The sequence below is a fragment of the Rhineura floridana genome, chromosome 4 (genome assembly GCF_030035675.1).
Source record: "Rhineura floridana isolate rRhiFlo1 chromosome 4, rRhiFlo1.hap2, whole genome shotgun sequence".
In the NCBI taxonomy this organism is placed as follows: Eukaryota; Metazoa; Chordata; class Lepidosauria; order Squamata; family Rhineuridae; genus Rhineura; species Rhineura floridana.
Genome location: NC_084483.1, coordinates 176,029,748 through 176,045,069, shown reverse-complemented (window position 1 = coordinate 176,045,069; position 15,322 = coordinate 176,029,748). Strand labels below are relative to the sequence as shown.

At 42.8% G+C, this 15,322-nt stretch overlaps 1 protein-coding gene and 1 non-coding gene across 9 annotated transcripts in view; both read left to right on the top strand.

The window, feature by feature from the left end:
* Positions 1 to 15,322, top strand: part of HHAT (hedgehog acyltransferase) — a 283,748-nt gene that overhangs the window by 180,387 nt on the left and 88,039 nt on the right. The window lies entirely within an intron of this gene.
* On the top strand, positions 13,097 to 13,176 carry TRNAD-GUC (transfer RNA aspartic acid (anticodon GUC)). The gene has a single exon. It is a non-coding gene; the product is annotated as a tRNA-Asp (tRNA).

Genomic DNA, 15,322 nt, shown 5'->3' with positions numbered 1-15,322 from the left:
CATGTTGAAGAGCACTGGGCCCAGGACTGAGCCCTGTGGTACCCCACTCATTACTTCTGCCCAGTTTGAGAAGGAACCATTGATAAGCACTCTTTGTGTACGATTCTGGAGCCAGCTGTGGATCCATCTAATAGTTGTTCCATCCAGCCCACATTTAGCTAGCTTGCTAATCAGAATATCATGGGGCACTTTGTAAAAACCTTTGCTGAAGTTGAGATATATTATGTCCACAGCATTCCCACAGTCTACAAGGGAGGTTACCCGATCAAAAAATGAGATGAGATTAGTTTGGCAGGATTTGTTCTTCATAAATCCATGTTGGCTCCTAGTAATTACTGCATTGCTTTCAAGGTGCTTACAGGTTGACTGCTTTATAATCTGCTCCAGAATTTTTCCAGGGATTGATGTTAGGCTGACTGGTCGGTAGTTCCCCGGTTCCTCCTTCTTGTCTTTTGAAGATAGGGACAACATTAGCTCTCCTCCAGTTATCCGGCACTTCACCGGTCCTCCATGATTTCGCAAAGATAATAGAGAGTGGTTCTGAAAGTTCTTCAGCCAGTTCCTTCAATACTCTAGGATGCAGTTTATCGGGCCCTGCCGATTTGAACTCATTCAAAGTGATTAGGTATTCCTTGACCATTTGTCTATCAATCTCAAGTTCCAATCCTACCCCGTCTACTTCATGTTTTCCGAGAGGGTCATAGGCCCTTTTTGGGGAGAAGACTGAGCGAAAGTAGGAATTGAGCACTTCTGCCTTTTCTTTTGGCCTTCTTTCCACTTCCTGTATGTGCCCTTTTTTTGTTTTCAGGTCCTCTCTAAGCTTTTTGTGAAGCCACATTGGCTTCTTCTGCTGTTTCCCCCCTTTTTTCCTTGTTGGAATTGCTTGCCATTGCGCTTTTAGAATTTCCTTTTTTAGAAACTCCCACCCATCTTTGACTCCTTTTCTCATTAGGGTGGCTTGCCATGGAACTGTACTTACAATTGTTCTGAGTTTATTAAAATCAGCTTTCCTGAAGTTCAGGGTGCGTGTATGGCTACTCTCAGCTTTCACTTCTGTTAAAATCAAGAATTCAAGTATGGTGTGGTCACTTTCCCCCAGAGTTCCCATAACTGCCACTTCATCCACCAAATCATCTCTATTGGTTAGAATCAAGTTCAGGATAGCTGATCTTCTGGTTGCTTCCTCCACTTTCTGTAAGAGGAAGTTATCTGCAACACAATCCCATTGTGCAACCCCAATCTTCTCTTGAAATCACTGGACGCTTCCAGACAATCTGTTTATTGAGCATTCATCCTGATTCCCTATCCTTGGACAGGGAAGATACCATTGCATCTGCTCGCCCACCCTGTGCCTAGGTGCCCAGCCAGCCAGAACACTGTTGCTAATTCCAGAGGAGGAGAGTAGAAACTGCTGTGGCTAATTTATTTATTTATTTATTTATATTTATTATGAGATTTGTTAGTTGCCCATCTGGCTGGTTGGCCAGCCACTCTGGGCGACGTACACGTTAAAACAGTATATAAAACAGTTAAAAGTTTAAGAACACAGTAAAACTAGCCCGTTCCAAAAGCCTGCTTAAAAAACCAAGTCTTCAGGGTCCGGCGGAAGCTCATTATAGACGGGGCATGGTGTAGATCATTTGGGAGAGAATTCCATAGGGTGGGGGCCACAATTGAGAAGGCCCTCTCTCGAGTCCTCACCAGTCTAGCTGTTTTGACTGGTGGGATCCAGAGAAGGTCTTCTGAGGCTGATCTTGTTGAGCGGCATCCCTGTCGATGCTGGAGGCACTCCTTCAGATAAGCTGGGCCACAACCGTATAGGGTTTTAAAGGTTAAGACCAACACCTTGAATTGGGCTCGGTACACAACCGGTAACCAATTTAACTCCTTCAACACAGGAGTGATGTGATCTCTACGGCGGCCGCCTGTAATCAGACGCGCCGCTGCATTTTGTACCAGCTGTAACTTCCGAACCGTTTTCAAGGGTAACCCCACGTAGAGCGTAGTCTAAGCGAGTGGTGATCAGGGCATGTACCACCAGTGGGAGCAGATGATTGGGAAGGTAGGGGCATAGCCTCCGTATCAGATGGAGTTGATACAGAGCTGCCCGGCTCACAGCCGAAACTTGAGCCTCCATGGACAGCTGGGAGTCAAGAACGACCCCCAGGCTACGAACCTGGTCTTTCAGGGGCAGTCGTACCCCGTTAAGCACCAGGTCTATATCTCCCAGCCTTCCCTTGTCTCCCACAAACAGCACCTCGGTTTTGTTAGGGTTCAGCTTCATTGACTTGTATCCAGCCCATAGATCAGCTAAGAAGGTTACTGCAGTGCAGAACTTTCGGGGTCTCCATCAGGGCATCAGCCCCTTTAGTCTTGTACTGTTGAATGTATTATCCAGTAGGAGAATTGTATTTGTGTTGTATTATTGGGTGGTAGCTAGAATTGTGCTTTTGCTGCCCAGAGTGAGTCTGGGTTGTCATGCTTTTGTGTGTTTCAAAGTTGCCCAATACCACTCAGTATTAGAAGATGAAGCAGTATAGAGTAGGCCCTACCTAGGTGAGAGATGGGGAATGGAGTGGTTATGTTGCTGGTTGTATGAAGTTGTTGTTGTTATATGCCATCAAGTCGATTATGACTTATGGCGACCCTATGAATCTTTTTGGATATATTCATAGAGTTTTCATGGTAAGAGGTATTCAGAGGTGGTTTACCATTGCCTTCCTCTAAGCCTACAGCACCCAATATTCCCAGGCAGTCTCCCATCCAAGACTACCAGCTGTAGTCTTGCTTTTGTGCGTTCCTCTTTAACTTTCATCAGCATTCATTTCAAATCACTACTGGTTTCTGCCAGTAGTTGTCATGGCCCCGTCAGAGGACTCATCAGAGGACTCATCAGACGAGGATGACTCGGGAGTAACAGCAGCAGACCCAGAAGCAGCAGACCCAGAAGCAGCAGACCCAAATAGAAATGGAGGAAACTCCTGAGAACCCAGCTCCTTCTCCCCCTCAGCTGCAGAGCACCCCAGACACAGCTGAAGCCCTTCAGCCAGACGCAGAAAGTGAACAGGATACTCCCCCCTCACCTGCAAAACGTAGACAGCAGAAGGTCAGGCAGAAGAGGGGCAGGCCTGTCCAGTTAAGGCCAAAACGCTGATGGCTCACACCTGCTGACAAACCTGCTCCTTAAAAGTCAAACCTTGGCTTCAGCTTGTTGCTGACTACAACGTCAGGCGTGACCACTGTGTGTCTTCCTATCCCCTGAACCTTGACTTGGACTGATCTCTCGGCAAACTAGACCCAGACCTTCACTGACATCTCTTCTGGATTTCTGGCTTGGCACATAAGCTTTGAACGGCCTCTGCCCTTATCTTGCTTCCTCCTTGCTAGCCTGGCAGATTTATAGCCAAGCTGCCGGCTGAGGACTTATGGCCTGGCAATTACCAAGGAATCTCCAGCCCTGCCTGCACCCCCACCGACACTGCTGTCTCAGTGAAGAGCTGACAGTAGTATGGTATCATCTGCATATCTTAAATTATTTGTATTTCTCCCTCCAGTTTTCACACCTCCTTCATCTTGGTCCAATCCTGTTTTCCGTATGTTATGTTAAGCATATAGATTAAACAAGTAGGGTGATAAAATACACCCCTGTCTCACACCCTTTCCAATAGGGAACCAGTCAGTTTCTCCATATTCTGTCCTTACAGTAGCCTCTTATCCAGAGTACAGGTTGCGCATCAGGACAATCAGATGCTGTGGCACCCCCATTTCTTTTTAAGCATTCCATAGTTTTTCATGATCTACACAATCAAAGGCTTTGCTGTAATCTATAAAGCACAGGGTGATTTCCTTCTGAAATTCCTTGGTCCGTTCCATTATCCAACATATGTTTGCAATATGATCTCTCGTGCCTCTTCCCTTTCTAAATCCAGCTTGGACATCTGGCATTTCTCACTCCATATATGGCACTAGCAATTTTGTTTTGTGGAGTTTGTTGTTATTTTGTTGTTGATTTTTATCTGTAATGTTTATGTTTAAGAGAATACTTAATTTTTCTGTTAATCATGCTACCTTGAATGTGCCTTTTATATTTGACCTTTACCTGTAATGTTCTCTTTTGTAAATGTAAATGTACTGCCTTCCAGGCGATTCCAACTTATGGTGACCCGGTGAATAGGGTTTTCATGAGGCTGAGAGGCAGTGACTGACCCAAGGTCACCCAGTGAGCTTCATGGCTGTGTGAGGATTCGAACTGTGGTCTCCCAGATCATAGTCCAACACCTTAACCACTACGCCACACTGAGTCTCCATGTTTTCTTTTAATATTTTGTAACGTCTTGTTTGATGTTTTAATCTAGGTTTTCCAAAAATCTATTTTTCCACACATATCAAAGCGGTATAGAAATGACAAATAAATAAACAGATTTGTTTGCAAGGAGATTGGACAACGTTGGTTAATTGATGAACACTCATTCTGATTTGTTTGCAGGGAGTTTAGATGATGTTGCATCAAAGGAAGTGTTATCCCATACTTCCCAGTGCATTTCCCCTATCACTTTCCTTATGGCAAAATGTCCAGTCTTGTGGGAAGTGGGTTTCTTGTACAAGACCTCCCAATAAATTGCAGAACCTGAATTTGCTGGTATGTGATTGAATCCCATCCAAAAAGAGCAATAGTCTGGAAGCTCCCACTGACTCCGATGCTGTGCAGACCAGCTCACCTTCAAGAATACTAATCAAGGTGTAGTCCCCCCATCTGTTTTAGGCATCTTTTGATATCATAAAAGGCCTCCCCATGTTTATGCACAGAACATCCCACATGCTTTGGAAATGGTGATGTAGATTCTTTCTTCCTCTGTGGTGAAGCATAAACTAATTAGGATATTAAGAGTAGACTAGCTGATATTTAGAATATCATCAGGGTCATCTGAAGTATCTCAAATCGAAATAATTGTGCTTGTTCACTAGACTGTTAGGAGCTATCTGTGCAATTAAACCATCATCATCTTGGTTGCATATTTTAAAGGTTCAGGGGTGGGGTGGAATTTGGTATCCACTAATTTAAGACTAGAGCACTAGGTAAGTAGGGGGGGAGGGCAGTCTTCCTTTACCTGGTGTACATTTAAACAGGGCCTAAAAGGTTACATTTCAGTTAAAATCATGCTATGTATCAATGAAAATGGAAAGGTCTCTCTGCCTTCCTCAGGCTACTGCATCAAGCTTGAAGTGTAATTGAGCTACCAATTGCAGGCATCATCGGTGCATGTTGGAGAAAATACCACAGTGGGTTGCTATTGTTTTAGCAAGTTCTAAATTGGATCACATTTTTTTCTGCACATCCATGTTTTCCCATTTCTGCCTGGGAACTGTAGCATGGGGATTAGGCAGGGAAATGTGTTGTCCTTCCATATATGTTCTACATTATGACACCTTGCCCCATGCTTAGTTGCTGGCATCCAAATCCACTCCCCCCCAAGCTGAGTGACTTCCCTTCCTCTCACCCGACTGGTGTACAAGCAAAGCAGAGCGACTACAGAGGAATGTCTCTTTCCTCTTCATTAGAGTTCCATGAGGGACTTTGAAACCATCCTATCTCCCAAAAGCTGAAAGCATTAGACTGTTCTGACAGTGGAGTGGGGTGGTGTCACTTACCTGACCTCCCAGCACCAGAGCTGCTGCTGCTTACTGGAAGGGAGAGGGGGAGGGGGAAAGGCAGCAGGGAGGTCGGAACGGTGCACACGCACTGGCAGAGCCAATACAGTGTTCCTGCCAGTGTGTTTACACAGTGCCAACCCTCACACTGCCTTGCCCCTTCCATTCTCCTTCCCGTAAGCAGCAGCAACTCTGGTGCTGGGAGGTCAAGTAAGCACTGCTGCTCCATCCCACAGTCCACTCCTGTCTGGTCTTGAGGCTACTTAGTAGGAAACGATCAAATATTTCCCTCTCCTTCCTGCCCACTTGAAACATACTTCAAAGACATTAACAAATTCAGCTATGAGACAACCAAGAACCTGATAGTGGATCTCAAGCAGAAGCGAGAAGCATCCAGGCATAACATCCAACCCTTCCCTCTGAAGAGCACACCAGAAATGTAGTGAAAGCTGTACTAATGCACACATTCCACCCCAACACACAAGTATGATTTGCATTTGTAAAGGTCCTATTTACATAATGGATGACCTTCCATCGGCGTGCATATGTGGAGCCATGGGTGTTCCTCTGTAAATTGTATTCCTTTTAGAAAAGTTCATGTTCATTCAGCAATGAAATTCGTGTCAACCAATGGCCAACAGCAGTTTTGAACTGTTTTGAGATTCTTGTTTGAGCGCCTAGTCTGAGGAATGCAAATCTCACAGACACAAAATAGGGTACATAAGCTCAAAATGCTCAGTTTAAATTATGAGCAGGAGACCATTTTCAGAGGTGTAGGAAAAGTTGTATCGAAAAATATTTGCACTGTGAGAGAAATATTGTATTGTGTGAAGGCCATGCCATCACTAACTATTTTAATGCCAACTTAGATGCCTTTCAGAAGGAGATTAGACAAATTCATGAAGGACAACTCCTGGATCAGAAGGAGCGTGCCTTTGACTGCCAGTTACTGGGGTTCATAAGTGGGAGAGAGCTATTTCACTCATATTCTCCTTCATAGAATCATAGAATTGGATGGGGCCTATAAGGCCATCGAGTCCAACCCCTGATTCAATGCAGGAATCCAACTTAAAGCATATCCGACAGGTGGCTGTTCAGCTGCCTCTTGAATTCCACAAGTGTTAAGACAGCTCATCACCTCCCTAGGTACTTGGTTCCATTATTGTACCACTCTAAAAGTTAGGATTTATTCCCCTGACGTTCAGTTGAAATCTGGCTTCCTGTAACTTCAGCCCATTATTCCATGTCCTGCACTCTATGATGATCAAGGAGAGATCCTGGCCCTCTTCTCTGTGACAACTTTTCAAGTACTTGAACAGTGCTATAATATCTTCCCTCAGTCTTCTCAAGGCTAAACAAGGCTGCCTTTTTTGCAGCCACATCACACTATTGGCTCATATTCAGCTTGTGATCAACAACAATCCCAAGATCCTTCTTGCATGAAATATTGCTGAGCCTAGTACCATCTTATAACCGTGCAGTTGGTTTCTTTTTCCTAGGTGTAGAACTTTGCACTTATCCCTATTAAATTTCATTCTGTTGTTTTCAGCCCAATGCTCCAGCCTATCAAGATCCTTTTGAATTTTGTTTCTGTTTCTAAGGTACTAGCTATTCCTCCCAATTTTGTATCATCTGCAAATTTGATAAGCATTCCCTGCACCTCCTCATCCAAGTCATTATTAAAAATGTTGAAGAGCACTGGGCCCAGGACCAAGCCCTGCGGTACCTTGCTCGTTACCTCCCCCCAGTTTGAGAAGGAACCATTGATAAGCATCTTTGAGTAAGATTCTGTAGCCAACTGTGGATCCACCTGATAGTTTCATTCAGCCCACATTTAGCTAGCTTGCTAATCAGAATATCATGGCGCACTTTGTCATAAGCTTTGCTGAAGTCGAGATATATTATGCCCATAGCCTTCCCACAGTCTACCAGGGAGGTTACCCGATGAAAAAAATGAGATAAGATTAGTCTGGCAGGATTTGCTCTTCATAAATCCATGTTGGCTTCTAGTAATCAGTGTACTGTTTTCAAGGTGCTTACAGATTGACTGCTTTAAAATCTGCTCCAGAATTTTCCAAGGTATTGATGTCAAGCTGACTGGTCTGTAGTTTCTAGGTTCCTCCTTCTTGCCCTTTTAAAGACAGGGACAACATTAGCCCTCCTGCAATCAGCCGGCACTTCACCCATCCACGATTTCACAAAGATAACAGACAGTGGTTCCGAGAGTTCTTCAGCCAGCTCCTTCAGTACTCTAGGAGGCAGTTCATCAGGCCCTTAGAATCTCTTGTTCAAAGTGATTAGGTTTTCCTTGGCCATTTGTCTATCAGTCCCAAGCTGCAGTCCTGCCCCTTTAACTTCATGTTTGCCAGGTTGGTCGTAGACCCTCTTTTGGAAGAAGACTGAGCCAAAGTAGAAATTGAGCGCTTCTGCCTTTTCTTTGTCATGTGATTGTGTTGCCATCCTCACTGAGTAGCTATACCACCATTTCTTTTCTCTGTCTTTTACTATGGACGTACCTGAAGAAAACTTTTTTGTTGCTTTTAGCATCCCTCGCTAACCTCAGCTCATTCTCAGATTTAGCCTTCCTGACACCATTTCTGCAATTCTGTGCTACCTGTCTGTACTCTTCCTGTGTGGCCTAGCCTTGCATCCACTTTCTGTATGTGTCCTGTTTTGCTTTTAGGCTATCTCTAAGCTTTTTGTGAAACCACACTGGCTTCTTCTGCTGGCTTCCCCCTTTTCTCCTTGTTGGAATTGTTTGTAATTGTGCCTTTAGAATTTCCTTCTTTAGAAACTCCTACCTATCTTCGACTTCTTTTCTCACTAGGGTTGTGTACCATAGAACCTTACTTGTCATTGTTCTGAGTGTATTAAGATCGCCCGTCCTGAAGTCAGCTTTTGCTTCCTTTAAAATCAAGAACTCAAGTATAACATGGTCACTTTCCCCCAGAGTTCCTGTAACTGCCACGTCATCTTCTTAGGCTGCAATCCAATATATGTCTACTCAGAAGTAAGCTTCATTGGGTTCAGTTACTCCCAGGTAAGTGTGTATTGGATTGCAGCCTAAGTCATCTCTATTGGTTAGAATCAAGTCAAGGATAACTGAACCTCTAGTTCCTTCCTCTACTTTCTGTAGGAGAAAGTTATCAGCAACAGAAGTCAGGAATTTCTTGGAGTGGCCACGCTTGGCAGAATTTGTCTCCCAACAGATGTGGGGGTAATTGAAGTCCCCCGTTACTACTTCATCATGTTTCCTCAAAACATTTGCAATTTCCTTTTCAAAAGTTTCATCCTTATATTCTCCTTGATTGGGTGGTCGGTAGTAGACCCAACCACCATATTCCTTTTGGACTTCTCAAAGACATCTGTTTGGGAACAGAATACTTGTCTGATCCAGCAGGGCTCTTCTTATGTTCTGATTATTCATAAAACAGAGTGACCCCAATTGATGCATGTGGAGCATGATCTGACTATTAAACAAATGGGGTAGTTCTTGCTTGCACAGAGATCCATGACCATATGAGCAGCCCTGGTTATGTACACTGCTGGTTAGGATGTCTGTATGGACGGACACAGTTTTCCCCTTCAGGTAATCCTGTTGGAGTCTGCCACATGGAGAATCTAATGCATTGACTTCCAAACTTTTTCCCCTATGGACCACTTGAAAATTACTGAGGGTCTTGGCAGACCACTTAATGATTTCTCTGTGTGGCATAGCAATTGTAATGTGCTGTACTGTGTGCTGGATGATTTGTAATTGTATTTGTATTGCTTCTTTTATTTCTTCTATATTGTATTTTATCGCGTTATAATTTGTATTCCATAAAATTCTAATTGTAATACAATAAAATACAGTATAAGAAATAAAGAAAGCAATAAAAATACTTTTAAAATCAGTATGAATAATTCATGCAATAGATGTGTGCAGTCTCCTGTTTTCAACTATAAATCCACAGAAATGGCACAGACCACCTGAATGAAGCTTGCGGACTACTGATGGTCCAAGGATCACAGTTAAGGAACCCCAATTCTAATGTTTACATGTCTAGACTTAAAAAGACACCTGTGTAGGCACATTTCGCTTAGTTTTTTGGTCATGGGGACTGGAACTTGATTCTGTGTGAAGTTCAACAAGCTCCATCCCTCAAGACCTTTTAAACAGACTTTAATAACCTCCCTTTTTACTCTTGCTTTTAATGGCTAACTGGTGCCTGTGGCTTTTTTGTTTTGTTTTTGTTGTTTTGGGATGCTTATGTTAATTCATCCTAGCTTTAGTAATATTTTGCACTGTTCTGAAATGTCTAGGTTTAACTTTGTTTTAAACTTGTCTCGTGCAAAATCTGTTTGTGTGTGTGTGTTTATAAACAGCTTTGGGAAACATTGTGTTTGGAAAAGCTCTCTGTAAATTATTTATAAATAAATAAAGTAATAATTAATTAATTAATCTTCATGCCAGAAGAGCAATCCCCAGTAGACTAGAAACAGAAACAGGATGCATTTGTGATGGCAATGGGCAGAAGTGTTCTCAATAAGCAGGAAGAAGCAGGATATTCACCACTTTAATACCAATGACTTTGCTTTATCAAATCATGCAAAAAAGCAAACCTCAAATGAAACTAAGACATCCACACCAGACATTTATTCCACTTTAAACAGTCATGGCTTCCCCCAAAGAATCCTGGGATGTGTCATTTGTGAAGGGTGCTGAGTGTCATTAGGAGACTTCTATTTCAGAAGGAAAGCGCCCTGTGCTTTATAGATTACAGCAAAGCCTTTCACTGTGGAGATCATAAAAACTATGGAACGCTTTAAAAGGAATGGGGGTGCCACAGCATCTGATTGTCCTGATGCGCAACCTATACTCTGGACAAGAGGCTACTGTAAGGACAGAATATGAAGAAACCGATTGGTTCCCCATCAGAAAGGGTGTGAGGCAGGGGTGTATTTTATCACCCTATTTTTTTAATCTATATGCAGAACATATCATATGGAAAGCGGGATGGGACCAAGATGGAGATGTGAAAATTGGAGGGAGAAATATCAATAATTTAAGATATGCAGACGATACCATACTACAGTTAGAAACCAGTAATGATTTAAAACAAATGCTGATGAAAGTTAAAGAGGAAAGCACAAAAGCAGGACTACAGCTGAATGTCAAGAAGACTAAAGTAATGACATCAGAAGATTTCGAGGACATTGAACTTGTCAAGGATTATCAATACCTCGGCACAGTCATTAACCAAAATGGAGACAATGGTCAAGAAATCAGAAGAAGGCTAGGACTGGGGAGGGCAGCTATGAGAGAACTTGAAAAGGTCCTGAAATGCAAAGATGTATCATGGAACACTAAAGTCAGGATCATTCAGACCATGGTATTCCCAATCTCTATGTATGGATGTGAAAGTTGGACAGTGAAAAAAGCGGATAAGAGAAAAATCAGCTTATTTGAAATGTGGTGTTGGAAGAGAGCTTTGCGCATACCATGGACTGTGAGAAAGACAAATAATTGGGTGTTAGAACAAATTAAACCAGAATTATCACTAGAAGCTAAAATGATGAAACCGAGGTTATCATACTTTGGACACATAATGAGAAGCCATGGTTCACTAGAAAAGACAATAATTCTGGGGAAAACAGAAGGGAGTAGAAAATGAGGAAGACCAAGCGAGAGATGGATTGCTTCCATAAAAGAAGCCACAGACTTCAAAATCCTTATCACAGAATTGTTTATCAAAAATCATTGGCTATGATTGCTGTGTCAGGCAGATGAGTCAAGCAAAGAGGTGATAAGTCTATCTGGCATGTTTGTTTATGTTTATGGATGAGAGTCTCCCCCCACACCCTCACAAATATTCATACTCTTCAAAACAGCAACTTTCACAGGGGAACTCAGAGCAACACAATTTAATACTATTAAGAGCTACCAGATTATCAAGATGCTACATAGCTGTCTGTACTTTGCATTGTTCTTTCTGCATTGGAATAGATCATCCAGGAGACAAGAAAGGACAAAGACTTGAGCAAACTGTCTGCTCAAATTAATGGAGAGATTTATAGGCATTTGAAACACAAATAGTTTTGCTTTCTCTCTAGATTGGCCATCCTTCTCTTTAACTAGTAAATTACTGTTTCCTCTCTGCCAACTCAGGAAGAATAGATGACCAGACACTCCCATACATTTTTGTGCTTGGCATGTATAAGATATTTGAAACTTAGGTCACATTAATAGAAAGTCATATCTGAGAGTCAATAAAAAGCTCCATCTGCTTAAATTGGAAGGTGTATTGAGATGATACAAGGCACAAAAAGGAGATTGTTTCAATTTTGTTGGTAACTTTTAAAATACTGGATATGTATTTTAAAAAATCAGTCATATTAAAGAAGTTTCAAATCACTTTACCAAATTTTGGATGGAAAAATCAACAAATGGTGCAGTTTTTATGGAATTACATTGTTTTTTTCTTAAAATATTCTGCCTTTCTTTTTTAATATTTAAGAACCAAGAGAAGTCCAGGAATTAATATTCTTTTGAAAATATGATGTTGCCTGATGCTATGCTCTGATGTGCAAATCAAAAGTAGGTAGGATTGGTACAAGGGCTGCTGTAGAATTACAGTGTTGTGATTCAAACAATGTGTGCCAATACGGCAAAATGCCGAGAATGTTGTACCGATGCAGGATGATACTCGTGAACTAGTAAGTGCAGGGATAGCCAACATGATGCCCTCCAGATGGTTTAGACTACAACTCCAGCCAGCATAGCCAATAGGCAAGGCTGAGTTGTAGTCCTAAACATCAGGAGTTTGCCACATTGGTTATTCATTTGCTACTGTATCTGCTCTGAATAATGCCTTCCAGGGGTGAATAGTAAGAGAGGGTGTAGTGGAAGGGCATGATGCGACACAAAGAACCATACCATCCATGTCACAGGAACAGGGACTTCCTTTGTGTTGCCACAAGCACAACTGTGATCACAAAACATGAGCATAAAACCCAAAGTCCCTTAGTCCAAACAGAGTACGAGTGAGAATGCCAGGGTGGTCACATAATGACTATGCAGCACAGTGCCAGAAGCCCCACAAGTACCCTCATATCCATGGATTAGAGAAAGGGAACGGACAACAAGCAAAGGGGGTATAAACAGAGAGTGCTGGGCTATCACAGACCATAGGATACCAACTATCTTGCTCTGGTGTAAATATTGGCCAAACTGTGTTTCAAGACACCCCTCAGAGTGCAAAAACCATTAACAGAAAGACAAAACTGCTGTCCTCTAAACGTAAATGACTACTATCTATGGCTGAGTTCATACATAGAGTCAACATGAGACCAGTCCTTGAGACTGCAACCTAACAATTTAGAAAATATTAAATTATAACTTCCATTTATCTCTCAGCCTTTGCAAATGACAGGGAAGAAAGTTCCGATGTTTGCTTTTTGAAGAAGAGCCGTAGCTCAGTGGTAGAGCAGCAGAGTGTCTGCTTGTCATGCAGAAGGTCCCAGGTTCAATCCCCGGCGTCTCTAGGTGGGGCTGAGAAAAATTCCCTCTCTGAAACCCTGCGGAGCCACTGTCGGTCAATGACAACAGTACTGAACTAGGTAGACCGATGGTCTGGCCCTGTACAAAGTTCAGTGGAGCACTTCCAAAAGAAGGGCAGATACGTTATCTTTTATATAGTGCTGTGATGTTTAATTGGTTAGGTTAATTACAGAACTCGAAGGAATCTCGGCGGGGGGAGTCATTTAATCCAACCCACTGCTCAATGCAGGATCTGCAGTTCAGGAAGCAACTACACCATCCCTCATTTTTTTTTAAAAAAAAATGGCTAAAATATTGCCCCTAGTTAATTGGGTGGCAAATTTTAACATAACTACATCATGTACTTATCAAAACAGCAGTTGTCCAGCTCCATCTTAAAAATGACATTTCCCCTTTTCTCTTACATAGAGAGGAATGCCTCTTCTAAGATAATAACTGTTACTTCCATGCATCGTCTACAAAATAGTTCTTTTTGCTTTAGAACAATTGTGTTTCCTCATACACAGCTTAATGATATGTAATTGATAGATTAATTTATTGCTTGACTAAAACTTACGATTTGAGATTTTTTAAATTTCTACTATTACATTTTTAAGGCTTTTGTCAACAGCTGTCCATCAGTGGACATTGTCTCACAAGATACACTGTGAACACAGGAAACCTCTCCTGATCTGGACAGAGAAAGGGTTAACAGATTGATAGCTCTTTCAAGATTCCGTAGGTGATAGTGCATGGCTGTACTTCAGTTGGTGAAACCATGTTGTCTGGATATTTCCATAATCAGCATTGGCCGTGTGGTGGTGTGTGTTGCAGTTTTGTTCCAAGGAAGCTGAATGTCGGAAGATGCAGGGCAGACAAAAGAAAGTACGTGTTCACACAATACATAGTTAAACTATGGAATTCACTCCCACAGGAGGCAGTGATGGCCACCAACTTGGATGGCTTTAAAGGAGGATTAGACAAATTCATAGAGGACAAGGCTAACAATGGCTACTAGCCATGATAACTGTGTTCTACCTCCACTGTCGGAAGCAGTATACTTTTGAGTGCCAGCTGTGGGGAATCACAGTTTCTGCCTATGGGCTTTCCATAGGCATCACGAGAAGAGGGTGCTGGATTAGATGGGCCTTTGGCCTGATCCAGCAGGGCTCTTCCTATGATGTTATTACTGCAATAGGTTTCCAGGTAGGGAAAAGCCTGTATATTTACTAAACGTTTCTGACAAAGGATGGCTGCTCCACGAGCTAGAGGGAGCCCCAGCTGACCAAGCGTCAAGGCCCCAGCTGACAAAGCGTCAAGGCGAGTTAAGCAGCAGAGCGAAAAGAGGGTAAGTAGCTCCCATTTATTCCATTATTTAATTGAATTAAAACAGCTCAGAGAAATAAGCAATAAGGGCAGCCTAAGGTCATCCTGAGCTAGGAGCCAAATCCTGAAAGAACCTATATCTTAGGAGACAGATCCTAGGAGAAGGAAGCCTATAGAAAGCTAGTGTTCAACACCACCCTAGCAGGAAAGCTTCAGGGGACACTGTAAATAAGGCTAAATTCCAGTCGGAGAGAAGGGGAAAAAGGAAACTCCACCGATACATACAGGGAGAGAGTCAGCTCAGTCCTTGCTAAAAAGGGCAGCTTCAGCCTTCCTGAAACACAACCACAAGCTCTGTTTCCCTAGGTTAAAGAAAGGTCAGGCTGTTCTAGGTGGGAAAACAACAAACACAAAAGACTTGCCTGGAAGTCGCAGCCCCTTGCTTAGATTAAAAGCAGCCAAAAGCTTAAACAGCCCCGCCCCTCGCTCAGGAAGGAAGCCTGCCTTCCTGCCTTCAAAGGAAGGAAGCTTGAGATAATACTAAAGAGTTAAGCCCCAGCTGATAGTTGAGCCATCAGCCTCAAGTAACACATCATTGGCTGGCAGCAGTAGCTGGGAGGAACCAGCCACACATATAAAGTCAGAGCACCTAGCGAGGGAGCCTGCTCCACGAGCTAGAGGGAGCCCCAGCTGACGAAGCTTCAAGGCGAGTTAAGCAGCAGAGCGAGTTCGGCAGCAGGGCGAGGAGGCCAGGGCCCCCCACTCTGCCCTTCCGTTCGCTGACCTCAACTAAACCACAGTCTCCAACCTATTGATGTAATAAAC